The sequence below is a fragment of the Drosophila tropicalis genome, unplaced genomic scaffold, assembly GCF_018151085.1.
Source record: "Drosophila tropicalis isolate 14030-0801.00 unplaced genomic scaffold, ASM1815108v1 contig_593, whole genome shotgun sequence".
In the NCBI taxonomy this organism is placed as follows: Eukaryota; Metazoa; Arthropoda; class Insecta; order Diptera; family Drosophilidae; genus Drosophila; species Drosophila tropicalis.
Genome location: NW_027173070.1, coordinates 16,792,204 through 16,810,522, shown reverse-complemented (window position 1 = coordinate 16,810,522; position 18,319 = coordinate 16,792,204). Strand labels below are relative to the sequence as shown.

The 18,319-nt window shown below is 35.3% G+C and overlaps 1 protein-coding gene and 1 long non-coding RNA gene across 3 annotated transcripts in view; both read left to right on the top strand.

Annotated features, from left to right (window-relative positions):
- The window catches only part of dpr12 (defective proboscis extension response 12), a 101,666-nt gene that overhangs the window by 25,904 nt on the left and 57,443 nt on the right, over positions 1 to 18,319 (top strand). The gene's annotated exons all lie outside the window — the stretch shown is intronic.
- On the top strand, positions 13,953 to 14,395 carry LOC137577883 (uncharacterized). The gene is made up of 2 exons (XR_011032497.1): positions 13,953 to 14,141; positions 14,202 to 14,395. It is a non-coding gene; the product is annotated as an uncharacterized lncRNA (long non-coding RNA).

The following is an 18,319-nucleotide window of genomic DNA, read 5'->3' as shown; positions in this document are numbered from 1 at the left end:
TTCGTTTTTTTTGGAGAATGCAATTCTCTCTTTTAGTTTCATAGGGACTCTATAATAAATTATATGTAGCGAGATGTTTCGAAAACTGCAGCAACAACCCATCCCACCCGGAAGAGCTACGGTTACAAATTAGGGTCCCGATCCGCTGTAAGATCGTAATATCATGGTGTCAGTTTTTTTTTTGAGAGCCAACACTACACAGCTACGGTACATAATTTTGGCGCCCAAAACGTGTGGGGCACACAGGTCAAGTTCAACGTTTAGATTAGGTATAAATCGAAAGATTAAATGTAAGGATTTGGTCTTGAGTGGCTCATGATAATGTGACTCGTCAAAGGGAAGTTTTTTTATTAATTTATTTGCACAGTGTAGGGAATTTGAGCTAGTTAGTAGAAGCTGATGGTTGTCAACCAACACTTTAGTAAAAATATTTAATTAAAAAACTCAAGAACCAAAAAATATATAGAGCAATTTTTTTAATTCGCTCAGGTTTAAAGCCTAGACGTATCACAATTAGCTCGTTTTGCCTTCAGAGTGAATTTAATTTTTTGAATAGGAGACGTAGTAGTCGCGATTTGATTTATATACACATTCGGAATTCGAGTGATTGCGCATGTGATTACCATCGACCAATGTTACCGGTATAAACTAAAGTCAAAAGTTACTTTCGTTTCGCATAGGAAAAATTTTAAATTGTACTTACCCTGATTAAAAAAATTGTTAGTTAAAGATAATGTTTGAAAGGATACATACATGCACAATCTTTTGGAATCTCAAGGTAATGCCTAAGCGTACACTTGTCCAAAGATGAGCATAGTTATTAGAAGACATTTCTTAACACTTTTGAAATCAGAGAACTAGATTCAATAGTAAATATATTAAAACTCCATCCATGAAAACGATAAAAAGCTCTAGAAAAAAATTAAAATCTATTTCACATATTATATTTTCTTGTTCTGTGGGAAAAATTAAAAAAAAAAAAAAAAATGCCTTTACAACACAGTACAGAGGAAGTAAATAATCCCGCAAATTCTGGGGAAAATATTTGCCTGGTCTGTAGCGAAACGCAAACACAAGCGCAGATCAGAGTTATTACTAATTGCAAGCATTCATTTCACAAAGCTTGTATCCTAAATTATATAAAAGAAAAAGAAGAATGTCCAGCGTGTTTTACTAAAGTGCAGGAGAAGGACTTAAAGGTAATTAAAATAAACCAGCAAGGAAAAAAAGTTAGACCCGTCACCAGATCCTTTGCACGTAGCGTAAATGAAGACCCAAGAACAGAAGAGCTCATAAACGTAAACGTTATTGAAGCACAAATACACAACACAAGTCAAGCCGGCTTATTACCCTTAGATGCAGGGAATAGTACGCAACAGGGAGAAGTTCCGCAATCAATACCCAGACCAATTCGTCAGAGAGGTAGACCAAGTCGTCGAAGGAACACACGACGTCCCGTTAATCGGCCTTTACGTAACGAAATAAATCGAGCGGAAATGGAATCTCTTATTCAGCAGACAGTAGAACGGGTTATTTCTTCAATAAGTAGCAACGCGCAACAAAACAGTCATATTCGACTAAACAGATCGCAGAGTAGTAGCAGAAGAACTCATTATCAATTAATAGGCACAAATAAAGTGGCTGAAGTGATTCAGAAGTGGGGAATCCATTTTGATGGATCTTCTAACGGATTACCCGTGGAAGAATTTCTATATAGAGCAAAAACGTTGACTCGAGAACATTTAGGAGGAGATTGTGAAGCTTTATGTAGGAATATACACATTGTTTTGATTGGCAAAGCTAAAGATTGGTACTGGCGATACCATAAGGGAATTGACCATCTTACTTGGTCAGAGTTTTGTTTAGCGATACGCCATCAATATAAAGACAGTAGGTCCAATTATGAAATAAGGGAACAAATAAGAGCTCGCAAACAGAAACCAGGAGAAACTTTCGAAGGTTTTTACGAAGCAATATGTCAATTAATGGATCGATTGCCTACAAGATTAGAAGAAGACGAATTAGTAGAAATTGTACAAGGTAATTTATTGGCTGATCTAAAGGATCGACTACTTTTCGAGGAAATACGGTCAATCAGTCACCTACGTCATCTGGTACAAAAGAGAGAGAATTTTCTTAAAGAATCGAGTCGTATCAAGTTTTCAAATACACGAGGAAAAGAGATAGGATCACACCGAGTATATGCATTAGAGGAAGTAGAAGAAGAAGCAAGCACAATTGAAGGTCATTCTCAAGTAGCAGCTCTACAGAAAAACACTGAGAAGTTATCTTGTTGGAACTGTTGTACTCAAGGCCATAAGTGGGAAGATTGTTTAGAAGAGAGAAGAATATTTTGTTATGGGTGCGGTACGCCTAACATTTATAAGCCCAATTGTGTGAACTGCAAGAAGCGTTCGGAAAACCGGCAAGCAGGGGCATCCCAGTCAGTGAGGCTGTCCCACAACCAATAGAAACCAAAAAACCAAGCCTATCCGATTATTTGAATCAATCTAAAACAGATAGTCAAATAGAGAATAGCTCACATGTTAATCATAACCTTAGGTTTTTGCCTTATCACGAAAAATGGAAAAACTATTTAGAAATTAGGAACAGAATTTTTGAAGCACCGAAAAAAAGAATAAAAAGAAGTACACACCGAAGGAGGAAGTTTTTTAAAAATATAAGAGCTAAAAGTAAGATACTTATATCTACAATATTCCAAGACAAAACTGATATGCGTAGTTATGCACAAGTCTCCTTTTTACAATTTTCTGAATTGGGTTTGTTAGACACTGGTGCAAATGTAAGTTGCGTGGGTGCAGATTTAGCCCAGCAAGAATGGTCCAAATATAAACAATTTAAAAGCTTGGGTTCCAATGTGAAAACAGCTGATGGAAAGCAGCATAAGGTTTTAGGGGTTATGCCAGTAAAGCTCCAATATAAGGACCAAGAGAAAGATATGGAATTATATGTTATACCTTCTATTAAGCAACGTCTGATACTAGGCATAGATTTTTGGAGAATTTTTAATCTAGCTCCAGGAATTATAAGTTCAGTAGAACGCGTATCTGAGTTCGAATTAGATAAAGAAACAGAAACATGTCCATTAACTGAAAAGGAGTTGCAACAATTAGAGATAGTCAAGGAGTTTTTTCCTAACTTTGAAAAACAGGGCCTTGGTCGCACGTCGTTGCTAGAACACCACATTGATGTAGGTGAGGCCAAACCAGTAAAGCAGAGATATTATCCGGTAAGTCCTGCAGTAGAAAAGCTTTTATACCAAGAAGTAGATAGAATGATAAGCCTAGGAGTAATAGAACCATCTCAAAGCGCTTGGAGCTCTCCAATGAGAATGGTAGTGAAGCCTAACAAAGTGAGGTTATGTCTAGACGCGCGAAAGGTGAATGAAGTAACTCACAAAGATGCATACCCATTGCAAAGCATCGAGGGTATATTTGCTAGATTACCGAAAGCAAATATCATTTCAAAACTAGATTTAAAAGACGCTTATTGGCAGATATGTCTAACAGAGCAATCAAAGGCGTTAACAGCATTCACAATTCCGGGAAGGCCATTGTATCAGTTTACAGTTATGCCTTTTGGATTATGTAATGCCGCCGCAACCATGTGTCGCCTGATGGATGAAATTATTCCACCAGAGTTACGGCATTGTGCTTTTGGTTATCTTGATGACCTATGCATTGTAACATCAGATTTTCAGTCTCATTTAGCAGTTCTGGTAAGAATAGCAGAACAATTTCGTAAAGCGAATTTGACGCTTAACTTGGCCAAGAGCCAATTTCGTGTGACAAAAATAAATTATTTGGGCTATGTAATAGGTAGCGGAGGAATTTCCACAGATCCTGCTAAGATTTCTTGTATTTTAAATTGGCCAACGCCGAAGAGTTTGAAGCAAGTTCGTGGGTTTTTAGGAGTTTGCGGTTGGTACCGAAGGTTTATCAGAAATTTTGCAGAAATTAGCTGCCCGATTACTGATATACTGGCTACAAAAAGAACGTTTAAGTGGACTTTAGAGGCACAGAAAGCAATGGATAAACTTAAATCTCTTTTAACCACGGCTCCGGTATTAGCAAATCCAAATTTCGAACAGAAATTTTTCGTGCATTGTGATGCGTGCGATAAAGGGATTGGAGCAGTTTTGGTTCAGTTGTCCGATAATCAAGAAGAAAAACCTATAGCATACATGTCTAAGAAACTAAGCAAGGCGCAAAGAAATTATAGCGTAACAGAACGAGAATGTTTAGCGGTCATTCTAGCCATAGAAAAGTTTCGATGTTATTTGGAGTTACAGGAGTTCGAAGTTGTAACGGATCACTCCAGTTTATTATGGCTAATGAGACAACAAAACGTATCAGGACGATTAGCCAGATGGATATTACGTTTACAAGCGTTTAAGTTTACGATTTCACACCGAAAAGGAAAAGATCATGTAGTTCCAGACGCTTTGTCAAGAATTTGGGAAGCAGACATAGAATCTCTGGAAAAGATGGAACCAATAATAGATTTGGAATCATCAGCTTTTTTAGATAAGGAATATTTAGAACTCAAACAAAGGGTTTGTGAGAATTTAGAAAAATTCCCAGACTTACAAGTGAAGGACAAATTTGTATATATTCGAACCGAACATTCATGTGGAAGCGAAGAAGATAATTCATACTGCTGGAAATTATGGGTACCGGAGAAATTAAGATTAATAGCAATAGAACAAGCTCATGATAACATGTTATCGGCACATGGAGGTGTTCAAAAAACTATAGAGCGATTAAGAAGAAATTTATTTTGGCCAGGATTATCCAAACAGGTTCGAGAATACATAAGCACTTGTGTCACCTGTAAAGAAACGAAAGCTCCTAACAAAATATTAAGACCTCCCATGGGAGTACAAAGTGTGTCAGTCAGACCGTTTCAAAAATTGTATATTGACTTACTAGGACCATACCCGCGAAGTAAATCAGGACATATTGGTTTGCTCATAGTTCTTGACCATTTTAGCAGATACCATTGGCTTTGCCCAATGAAAAAATTTACATCAAATTTGATTCAGGAATTTTTAGAAAAGCAAATCTTTCACTGTTATGGAGTACCAGAAATTATTATCAGCGACAATGGATCCCAGTTCAAGGCGGTGGCCTTTGAAGCCTTTTTATCTAAATACGGAATTAAGCATATTTTTACTGCGCTATACTCACCGCAGAGTAACGCAGCTGAAAGAGTTAATAGATCGCTATTGTCCGCGGTGAGGTCATATTTAAAACAGGATCAACGAGAATGGGATAAATATTTAACAAATATATCTTGTGCCCTTAGGTCAGCACTTCATCAGTCTCTAGGATGTTCACCATACAAGGCTCTATTTGGAATAAATATGATTAATCATGGCGATGAATATAAACTTTTGAGAAATTTACAATTGTTAGAAGAATCCCTTCCCCTTTTGTAAAACAGATCCTCTTACCTTGATTCGTAAGGATATTCTAGACAATAGTAAAAAAGCATACGAATGTAATGTAAGACAATACAATTTAAGATCCAGTCCCGTTTCATTCAAGGTCGGCCAAGAAGTAATTTTAAAAGAAATTTTAACTTGAGCAATTTTAGTCAGAACTATAATAAGAAATTAGGACCTCAGTTCTCGCAATGTCGAGTTAAGAAGAAATTGGGAAATGCGTATTATTTATTGGAAACTTTGCAGGGAAAAAAAAATGAAATTTATAAGGGGAAAAATTTTTTTTTTTAAATTTTTTTTTATTTTTCCCCCGGGTGTTTTTAAAAATTACCTGTGTTTGTAATGGTTGCATGTAAATTTAAATACTAATTATCCGACGCATATTTAAGTTTATCGCAAACTATCGAGTGCAAATCAAAAATATACGGCGAATTCATAACCGTTTGTAGTAATAATGCATCTCTGCAGAAGCTTTGCAGCGTAAGCGCAGCTAACTTCATAAAGGGAGGGCTTTGAGAATAGAAGGGAAAGGGTATATAAGAACCTTCCACCCACACTTCCACCTCTTTTCATTATTCTGGCTTAACAACGAATTGCTTTCGTTCCCCGAAAAATAAAGTGAACAGTTAAAATTTTTTTCTGGTGAAAATCACCAAATAAATAAATTCACTCGGGTTAAACAAAATATTCGTAAGCCAGTAACAAGCCAAAAAGAAAAAGGCAGCTGGAATAATTAAATTTTTGGATACAAAATCTCGACCTAGAGGCATAGGAGGCGTAAGCCTAACCTAAAGACCTCGTGGTGAACCCTATAACCATAGGTTATTCGTAGGTCATTATATTCATTTCATAAGGTATGTCGACTAGAAAAATTTTTTTTTTTGACATTCGTCTAAAATCATATTATTCGATCTAGGAAAAATTTACATAAATTTTGGCATAAATCGTCATAGGCCTATCACCAACGCCACATGGCCAAGACGACAATTCAACCAAACTCTACAGAAGGAGAAAATTAAATCGCTGGTTTTAAACATTAGTCAACAGTGACGTCATAGTTTTGCCAGTTGGAATGTTAGCTGTCACAAGGCGAAAAGTTGTGTGCAAAAAGGAGAGAAAATTATAAAGTGGTCATACAGAAAATTTTTGTTTGTAAATGAACAAACAGAACATAATCAGTTACAAAAATTATTAGAAAAAAAAATAAAATTAATTAATTTTAGTTGTCGGGGTTGTAAACAAAAAAAAAAAAAATTATATTTGCAAAAGAAACGAAAATTTTTATGGAAATTAAAAGTGTCAATTCGATAACGAATAGAAAGATACCCTTTTTCAGCGCACCTATGTTAGAGTCAATTTTTTTATTGTGAGTTTGTGTGTCGGTATTAAGCATTTAAAACACTAATTGAATCGTATAATTCTTTAAAACAAAACCATAAAAAAATATATTTAAAAACATCAAAAATCAACACACGATCCAGCTGCTGAAGGCCTTCATCGGTGGACTTTCCAAAATGTAAGTGTATTCTTTTTATCTCTTTTACCTTTTTTACCGCAAGAGCGCATAACATATGGTGATTAAAAGTAAAGTGCAAAAGAAAAAAAAGGTTTGACAACCACATGTACCTATTTTATGCTGCTCACTCGCTATTATTGTTTTCTTTTATTTGTCTTATGCATTCTAAATTTTATTTGCCTTTATCACACATACAAACTACACTAAAAATCATGAAATTTTGAATTAATTGAATTAAAAGTATTAAAAGATATAAGTGCTATCAATCATTCGGTGTCGCAATTAATTTTTTTGAATAACTTTGTAAAAAAAAAAAAAAAAAAATTTTTAAATATTATATTGCATCAGTCTAAATGCAGGGTAAAATCTGTTCGTTTATATAGTTTACAGTAATCATAACAAAAAAACAAAAATTAAAGAAGACAACAAAAACATGTAATACAATAGTTAATAATGAAGCGTAGATTTAAGTAAAGTAGTGGGAGAATTTATATACGGTGAAGAAGAGAAAATGCCTTTGCGAATGAAATTATTTTTGAAGAATAAGTGAATAAGAAAAATGTATTTTGAATAGAAGTCTAAGTTCCCACAACATGATTATATAAAAATGATGAAATAGAATGTGCATTTGGGGTCCTTTAACATATCATAATTTTTTGTCTTTTGTTATTGGCCATGGACGGGAGGGTATAGATGCATAATGGCAGCCAACATCTAAGCCATACTAGAGCTAGACATCATACATTGGGAGGAGTTCGCGTTAGATAGCTAGTTGATTAACTTAGTGGTATTTTTTTTTGTCCTGTTATTTGCGACATTAAAAATCCATACGTTTGTTCGTTTTTTTTTGAGAATGCAATTCTCTCTTTTAGTTTCATAGGGACTCTATAATAAATTATATGTAGCGAGATGTTTCGAAAACTGCAGCAACAACCCATCCCACCCGGAAGAGCTACGGTTACAAATTAGGGTCCCGATCCGCTGTAAGATCGTAATATCATGGTGTCAGTTTTTTTTTTGAGAGCCAACACTACACTGCTACTGTACATAATTTTGGCGCCCAACACGTGGGACACACAGGTCAAGTTCAACGTTTATATTAGGTATAAATCGAAAGATTAAATGTAAGGATTTGGTCTTGAGTGGCTCATGATAATGTGACTCGTCAAAGGGAAGTTTTTTTATTAATTTATTTGCACAGTGTATGGAATTTGAGCTAGTTAGTAGAAGCTGATGGTTGTCAACCAACACTTTAGTAAAAATATTTAATTAAAAAACTCAAGAACCAAAAAATATATAGAGCAATTTTTTTTAATTCGCTCAGGTTTAAAGCCTAGACGTATCACAATTAGCTCGTTTTGCCTTCAGAGTGAATTTAATTTTTTGAATTAGGAGACGTAGTAGTCGCGATTTGATTTATATACACATTCGGAATTCGAGTGATTGCGCATGTGATTACCATCGACCAATGTTACCGGTATAAACTAAAGTCAAAAGTTACTTTCGTTTCGCATAGGAAAAATTTTAAATTGTACTTACCCTGATTAAAAAAATTGTTAGTTAAAGATAATGTTTGAAAGGATACATACATGCACAATCTTTTGGAATCTCAAGGTAATGCCTAAGCGTACACTTGTCCAAAGATGAGCATAGTTATTAGAAGACATTTCTTAACACTTTTGAAATCAGAGAACTAGATTCAATAGTAAATATATTAAAACTCCATCTATGAAAACGATAAAAAGCTCTAGAAAAAAATTAAAATCTATTTCACATATTATATTTTCTTGTTCTGTGGGAAAAATTAAAAAAAAAAAAAAAAAAAAATGCCTTTACAACACAGTACAGAGGAAGTAAATAATCCCGCAAATTCTGGGGAAAATATTTGCCTGGTCTGTAGCGAAACTCAAACACAAACGCAGATCAGAGTTATTACTAATTGCAAGCATTCATTTCACAAAGCTTGTATCCTAAATTATATAAAAGAAAAAGAAGAATGTCCAGCGTGTTTTACTAAAGTGCAGGAGAAGGACTTAAAGGTAATTAAAATAAACCAGCAAGGAAAAAAAGTTAGACCCGTCACCAGATCCTTTGCACGTAGCGTAAATGAAGACCCAAGAACAGAAGAGCTCATAAACGTAAACGTTATTGAAGCACAAATACACAACACAAGTCAAGCCGGCTTATTACCCTTAGATGCAGGGAATAGTACGCAACATGGAGAAGTTCCGCAATCAATACCCAGACCAATTCGTCAGAGAGGTAGACCAAGTCGTCGAAGGAACACACGACGTCCCGTTAATCAGCCTTTACGTAACGAAATAAATCGAGCGGAAATGGAATCTCTTATTCAGCAGACAGTAGAACGGGTTATTTCTTCAATAAGTAGCAACGCGCAACAAAACAGTCATATTCGACTAAACAGATCGCAGAGTAGTAGCAGAAGAACTCATTATCAATTAATAGGCACAAATAAAGTGGCTGAGGTGATTCAGAAGTGGGGAATCCATTTTGATGGATCTTCTAACGGGTTACCCGTGGAAGAATTTCTATATAGAGCAAAAACGTTGACTCGAGAACATTTAGGAGGAGATTTTGAAGCTTTATGTAGGAATATACACATTGTTTTGATTGGCAAAGCTAAAGATTGGTACTGGCGATACCATAAGGGAATTGACCATCTTACTTGGTCAGAGTTTTGTTTAGCGATACGCCATCAATATAAAGACAGTAGGTCCAATTATGAAATAAGGGAACAAATAAGAGCTCGCAAACAGAAACCAGGAGAAACTTTCGAAGGTTTTTACGAAGCAATATGTCAATTAATGGATCGATTGCCTACAAGATTAGAAGAAGACGAATTAGTAGAAATTGTACAAGGTAATTTATTGGCTGATCTAAAGGATCGACTACTTTTCGAGGAAATACGGTCAATCAGTCACCTACGTCATCTGGTACAAAAGAGAGAGAATTTTCTTAAAGAATCGAGTCGTATCAAGTTTTCAAATACACGAGGAAAAGAGATAGGATCACACCGAGTATATGCATTAGAGGAAGTAGAAGAAGAAGCAAGCACAATTGAAGGTCATTCTCAAGTAGCAGCTCTACAGAAAAACACTGAGAAGTTATCTTGTTGGAACTGTTGTATTCAAGGCCATAAGTGGGAAGATTGTTTAGAAGAGAGAAGAATATTTTGTTACGGGTGCGGTACGCCTAACATTTATAAGCCCAATTGTGTGAACTGCAAGAAGCGTTCGGAAAACCGGCAAGCAGGGGCATCCCAGTCAGTGAGGCTGTCCCACAACCAATAGAAACCAAAAAACCAAGCCTATCCGATTATTTGAATCAATCTAAAACAGATAGTCAAATAGAGAATAGCTCACATGTTAATCATAACCTTAGGTTTTTGCCTTATCACGAAAAATGGAAAAACTATTTAGAAATTAGGAACAGAATTTTTGAAGCACCGAAAAAAAGAATAAAAAGAAGTACACACCGAAGGAGGAAGTTTTTTAAAAATATAAGAGCTAAAAGTAAGATACTTATATCTACAATATTCCAAGACAAAACTGATATGCGTAGTTATGCACAAGTCTCCTTTTTACAATTTTCTGAATTGGGTTTGTTAGACACTGGTGCAAATGTAAGTTGCGTGGGTGCAGATTTAGCCCAGCAAGAATGGTCCAAATATAAACAATTTAAAAGCTTGGGTTCCAATGTGAAAACAGCTGATGGAAAGCAGCATAAGGTTTTAGGGGTTATGCCAGTAAAGCTCCAATATAAGGACCAAGAGAAAGATATGGAATTATATGTTATACCTTCTATTAAGCAACGTCTGATACTAGGCATAGATTTTTGGAGAATTTTTAATCTAGCTCCAGGAATTATAAGTTCAGTAGAACGCGTATCTGAGTTTCGAATTAGATAAAGAAACAGAAACATGTCCGTTAACTGAAAAAGAGTTGCAACAATTAGAGATAGTCAAGGAGTTTTTTCCTAACTTTGAAAAACAGGGCCTTGGTCGCACGTCGTTGCTAGAACACCACATTGATGTAGGTGAGGCCAAACCAGTAAAGCAGAGATATTATCCGGTAAGTCCTGCAGTAGAAAAGCTTTTATACCAAGAAGTAGATAGAATGATAAGCCTAGGAGTAATAGAACCATCTCAAAGCGCTTGGAGCTCTCCAATGAGAATGGTAGTGAAGCCTAACAAAGTGAGGTTATGTCTAGACGCGCGAAAGGTGAATGAAGTAACTCACAAAGATGCATACCCATTGCAAAGCATCGAGGGTATATTTGCTAGATTACCGAAAGCAAATATCATTTCAAAACTAGATTTAAAAGACGCTTATTGGCAGATATGTCTAACAGAGCAATCAAAGGCGTTAACAGCATTCACAATTCCGGGAAGGCCATTGTATCAGTTTACAGTTATGCCTTTTGGACTATGTAATGCCGCCGCAACCATGTGTCGCCTGATGGACGAAATTATTCCACCAGAGTTACGGCATTGTGCTTTTGGTTATCTTGATGACCTATGCATTGTAACATCAGATTTTCAGTCTCATTTAGCAGTTCTGGTAAGAATAGCAGAACAATTTCGTAAAGCGAATTTGACGCTTAACTTGGCCAAGAGCCAATTTTGTGTGACAAAAATAAATTATTTGGGCTATGTAATAGGTAGCGGAGGAATTTCCACAGATCCTGCTAAGATTTCTTGTATTTTAAATTGGCCAACGCCGAAGAGTTTGAAGCAAGTTCGTGGGTTTTTAGGAGTTTGCGGTTGGTACCGAAGGTTTATCAGAAATTTTGCAGAAATTAGCTGCCCGATTACTGATATACTGGCTACAAAAAGAACGTTTAAGTGGACTTTAGAGGCACAGAAAGCAATGGATAAACTTAAATCTCTTTTAACCACGGCTCCGGTATTAGCAAATCCAAATTTCGAACAGAAATTTTTCGTGCATTGTGATGCGTGCGATAAAGGGGTTGGAGCAGTTTTGGTTCAGTTGTCCGATAATCAAGAAGAAAAACCTATAGCATACATGTCTAAGAAACTAAGCAAGGCGCAAAGAAATTATAGCGTAACAGAACGAGAATGTTTAGCGGTCATTCTAGCCATAGAAAAGTTTCGATGTTATTTGGAGTTACAGGAGTTCGAAGTTGTAACGGATCACTCCAGTTTATTATGGCTAATGAGACAACAAAACGTATCAGGACGATTAGCCAGATGGATATTACGTTTACAAGCGTTTAAGTTTACGATTTCACACCGAAAAGGAAAAGATCATGTAGTTCCAGACGCTTTGTCAAGAATTTGGGAAGCAGACATAGAATCTCTGGAAAAGATGGAACCAATAATAGATTTGGAATCATCAGCTTTTTTAGATAAGGAATATTTAGAACTCAAACAAAGGGTTTGTGAGAATTTAGAAAAATTCCCAGACTTACAAGTGAAGGACAAATTTGTATATATTCGAACCGAACATTCATGTGGAAGCGAAGAAGATAATTCATACTGCTGGAAATTATGGGTACCGGAGAAATTAAGATTAATAGCAATAGAACAAGCTCATGATAACATGTTATCGGCACATGGAGGTGTTCAAAAAACTATAGAGCGATTAAGAAGAAATTTATTTTGGCCAGGATTATCCAAACAGGTTCGAGAATACATAAGCACTTGTGTCACCTGTAAAGAAACGAAAGCTCCTAACAAAATATTAAGACCTCCCATGGGAGTACAAAGTGTGTCAGTCAGACCGTTTCAAAAATTGTATATTGACTTACTAGGACCATACCCGCGAAGTAAATCAGGACATATTGGTTTGCTCATAGTTCTTGACCATTTTAGCAGATACCATTGGCTTTGCCCAATGAAAAAATTTACATCAAATTTGATTCAGGAATTTTTAGAAAAGCAAATCTTTCACTGTTATGGAGTACCAGAAATTATTATCAGCGACAATGGATCCCAGTTCAAGGCGGTTGCCTTTGAAGCCTTTTTATCTAAATACGGAATTAAGCATATTTTTACTGCGCTATACTCACCGCAGAGTAACGCAGCTGAAAGAGTTAATAGATCGCTATTGTCCGCGGTGAGGTCATATTTAAAACAGGATCAACGAGAATGGGATAAATATTTAACAAATATATCTTGTGCCCTTAGGTCAGCACTTCATCAGTCTCTAGGATGTTCACCATACAAGGCTCTATTTGGAATAAATATGATTAATCATGGCGATGAATATAAACTTTTGAGAAATTTACAATTGTTAGAAGAATCCATACCCTTTAGTAGAACAGATACTCTTACCTTGATTCGTAAGGATATTCTAGACAATAGTAAAAAAGCATACGAATGTAATGTAAGACAATACAATTTAAGATCCAGTCCCGTTTCATTCAAGGTCGGCCAAGAAGTTTTTAAAAGAAATTTTAACTTGAGCAATTTTAGTCAGAACTATAATAAGAAATTAGGACCTCAGTTCTCGCAATGTCGAGTTAAGAAGAAATTGGGAAATGCGTATTATTTATTGGAAACTTTGCAGGGGAAAGAAATTGGAACTTATCATGCGAAGGATATTCGACCTTAAAATTCCAGTTAATCTTCCGCCTGGTAGTTGTCAGAATTACCTGTGTTTGTAATGGTTGCATGTAAATTTAAATACTAATTATCCGACGCATATTTAAGTTTATCGCAAACTATCGAGTGCGATCAAAAATATACGGCGAATTCATAACCGTTTATAGTAATAATGCATCTCTGCAGAAGCTTTGCAGCGTAAGCGCAGCTAACTTCATAAAGGGAGGGCTTTGAGAATAGAAGGGAAAGGGTATATAAGAACCTTCCACCCACACTTCCACCTCTTTTCATTATTCTGGCTTAACAACGAATTGCTTTCGTTCCCCGAAAAATAAAGTGAACAGTTAAAATTTTTTTCTGGTGAAAATCACCAAATAAATAAATTCACTCGGGTTAAACAAAATATTCGTAAGCCAGCAACAAGCCAAAAAGAAAAAGGCAGCTGGAATAATTAAATTTTTGGATACAAAATCTCGACCTAGAGGCATAGGAGGCGTAAGCCTAACCTAAAGACCTCGTGGTGAACCCTATAACCATAGGTTATTCATAGGTCATTATATTCATTTCATAAGGTATGTCGACTAGAAAAATTTTTTTTTGACATTTGTCTAAAATCATATTATTCGATCTAGGAAAAATTTACATAAATTTTGGCATAAATCGTCATAGGCCTATCACCAACGCCACATGGCCAAGACGACAATTCAACCAAACTCTACAGAAGGAGAAAATTAAATCGCTGGTTTTAAACATTAGTCAACAGTGACGTCATAGTTTTGCCAGTTGGAATGTTAGCTGTCACAAGGCGAAAAGTTGTGTGCAAAAAGGAGAGAAAATTATAAAGTGGTCATACAGAAAATTTTTGTTTGTAAATGAACAAACAGAACATAATCAGTTACAAAAATTATTAGAAAAAAAAATAAAATATTAATTTTAGTTGTCGGGGTTGTAAACAAAAAAAAAAAAAAATTATATTTGCAAAAGAAACGAAAATTTTTATGGAAATTAAAAGTGTCAATTCGATAACGAATAGAAAGATACCCTTTTTCAGCGCACCTATGTTAGAGTCAATTTTTTTATTGTGAGTTTGTGTGTCGGTATTAAGCATTTAAAACACTAATTGAATCGTATAATTCTTTAAAACAAAACCATAAAAAAATATATTTAAAAACATCAAAAATCAACACACGATCCAGCTGCTGAAGGCCTTCATCGGTGGACTTTCCAAAATGTAAGTGTATTCTTTTTATCTCTTTTACCTTTTTTACCGCAAGAGCGCATAACATATGGTGATTAAAAGTAAAGTGCAAAAGAAAAAAAGGTTTGACAACCACATGTACCTATTTTATGCTGCTCACTTGCTATTATTGTTTTCTTTTATTTGTCTTATGCATTCTAAATTTTATTTGCCTTTATCACACATACAAACTACACTAAAAATCATGAAATTTTGAATTAATTGAATTAAAAGTATTAAAAGATATAAGTGCTATCAATCATTCGGTGTCGCAATTAATTTTTTTGAATAACTTTGTAAAAAAAAAAAAAAAAAAAATTTTTAAATATTATATTGCATCAGTCTAAATGCAGGGTAAAATCTGTTCGTTTATATAGTTTACAGTAATCATAACAAAAAACAAAAATTAAAGAAGACAACAAAAACATGTAATACAATAGTTAATAATGAAGCGTAGATTTAAGTAAAGTAGTGGGAGAATTTATATACGGTGAAGAAGAGAAAATGCCTTTGCGAATGAAATTATTTTTGAAGAATAAGTGAATAAGAAAAATGTATTTTGAATAGAAGTCTAAGTTCCCACAACATGATTATATAAAAATGATGAAATAGAATGTGCATTTGGGGTCCTTTAACATATCATAATTTTTGTCTTTTGTTATTGGCCATGGACGGGAGGGTATAGATGCATAATGGCAGCCAACATCTAAGCCATACTAGAGCTAGACATCATACATTGGGAGGAGTTCGCGTTAGATAGCTAGTTGATTAACTTAGTGGTATTTTTTTTTTGTCCTGTTATTTGCGACATTAAAAATCCATACGTTTGTTCGTTTTTTTTTGGAGAATGCAATTCTCTCTTTTAGTTTCATAGGGACTCTATAATAAATTATATGTAGCGAGATGTTTCGAAAACTGCAGCAACAACCCATCCCACCCGGAAGAGCTACGGTTACAAATTAGGGTCCCGATCCGCTGTAAGATCGTAATATCATGGTGTCAGTTTTTTTTTTTGAGAGCCAACACTACACAGCTACGGTACATAATTTTGGCGCCCAAAACGTGTGGGGCACACAGGTCAAGTTCAACGTTTAGATTAGGTATAAATCGAAAGATTAAATGTAAGGATTTGGTCTTGAGTGGCTCATGATAATGTGACTCGTCAAAGGGAAGTTTTTTTATTAATTTATTTGCACAGTGTAGGGAATTTGAGCTAGTTAGTAGAAGCTGATGGTTGTCAACCAACACTTTAGTAAAAATATTTAATTAAAAAACTCAAGAACCAAAAAATATATAGAGCAATTTTTTTAATTCGCTCAGGTTTAAAGCCTAGACGTATCACAATTAGCTCGTTTTGCCTTCAGAGTGAATTTAATTTTTTGGAATAGGAGACGTAGTAGTCGCGATTTGATTTATATACACATTCGGAATTCGAGTGATTGCGCATGTGATTACCATCGACCAATGTTACCGGTATAAACTAAAGTCAAAAGTTACTTTCGTTTCGCATAGGAAAAATTTTAAATTGTACTTACCCTGATTAAAAAAATTGTTAGTTAAAGATAATGTTTGAAAGGATACATACATGCACAATCTTTTGGAATCTCAAGGTAATGCCTAAGCGTACACTTGTCCAAAGATGAGCATAGTTATTAGAAGACATTTCTTAACACTTTTGAAATCAGAGAACTAGATTCAATAGTAAATATATTAAAACTCCATCCATGAAAACGATAAAAAGCTCTAGAAAAAAATTAAAATCTATTTCACATATTATATTTTCTTGTTCTGTGGGAAAAATTAAAAAAAAAAAAAAAAAAATGCCTTTACAACACAGTACAGAGGAAGTAAATAATCCCGCAAATTCTGGGGAAAATATTTGCCTGGTCTGTAGCGAAACGCAAACACAAGCGCAGATCAGAGTTATTACTAATTGCAAGCATTCATTTCACAAAGCTTGTATCCTAAATTATATAAAAGAAAAAGAAGAATGTCCAGCGTGTTTTACTAAAGTGCAGGAGAAGGACTTAAAGGTAATTAAAATAAACCAGCAAGGAAAAAAAGTTAGACCCGTCACCAGATCCTTTGCACGTAGCGTAAATGAAGACCCAAGAACAGAAGAGCTCATAAACGTAAACGTTATTGAAGCACAAATACACAACACAAGTCAAGCCGGCTTATTACCCTTAGATGCAGGGAATAGTACGCAACAGGGAGAAGTTCCGCAATCAATACCCAGACCAATTCGTCAGAGAGGTAGACCAAGTCGTCGAAGGAACACACGACGTCCCGTTAATCGGCCTTTACGTAACGAAATAAATCGAGCGGAAATGGAATCTCTTATTCAGCAGACAGTAGAACGGGTTATTTCTTCAATAAGTAGCAACGCGCAACAAAACAGTCATATTCGACTAAACAGATCGCAGAGTAGTAGCAGAAGAACTCATTATCAATTAATAGGCACAAATAAAGTGGCTGAAGTGATTCAGAAGTGGGGAATCCATTTTGATGGATCTTCTAACGGATTACCCGTGGAAGAATTTCTATATAGAGCAAAAACGTTGACTCGAGAACATTTAGGAGGAGATTTTGAAGCTTTATGTAGGAATATACACATTGTTTTGATTGGCAAAGCTAAAGATTGGTACTGGCGATACCATAAGGGAATTGACCATCTTGCTTGGTCAGAGTTTTGTTTAGCGATACGCCATCAATATAAAGACAGTAGGTCCAATTATGAAATAAGGGAACAAATAAGAGCTCGCAAACAGAAACCAGGAGAAACTTTCGAAGGTTTTTACGAAGCAATATGTCAATTAATGGATCGATTGCCTACAAGATTAGAAGAAGACGAATTAGTAGAAATTGTACAAGGTAATTTATTGGCTGATCTAAAGGATCGACTACTTTTCGAGGAAATACGGTCAATCAGTCACCTACGTCATCTGGTACAAAAGAGAGAGAATTTTCTTAAAGAATCGAGTCGTATCAAGTTTTCAAATACACGAGGAAAAGAGATAGGATCACACCGAGTATATGCATTAGAGGAAGTAGAAGAAGAAGCAAGCACAATTGAAGGTCATTCTCAAGTAGCAGCTCTACAGAAAAACACTGAGAAGTTATCTTGTTGGAACTGTTGTATTCAAGGACATAAATGGGAAGATTGTTTAGAAGAGAGAAGAATATTTTGTTATGGGTGCGGTACGCCTAACATTTATAAGCCCAATTGTGTGAACTGCAAGAAGCGTTCGGAAAACCGGCAAGCAGGGGCATCCCAGTCAGTGAGGCTGTCCCACAACCAATAGAAACCAAAAAACCAAGCCTATCCGATTATTTGAATCAATCTAAAACAGATAGTCAAATAGAGAATAGCTCACATGTTAATCATAACCTTAGGTTTTTGCCTTATCACGAAAAATGGAAAAACTATTTAGAAATTAGGAACAGAATTTTTGAAGCACCGAAAAAAAGAATAAAAAGAAGTACACACCGGAGGAGGAAGTTTTTTAAAAA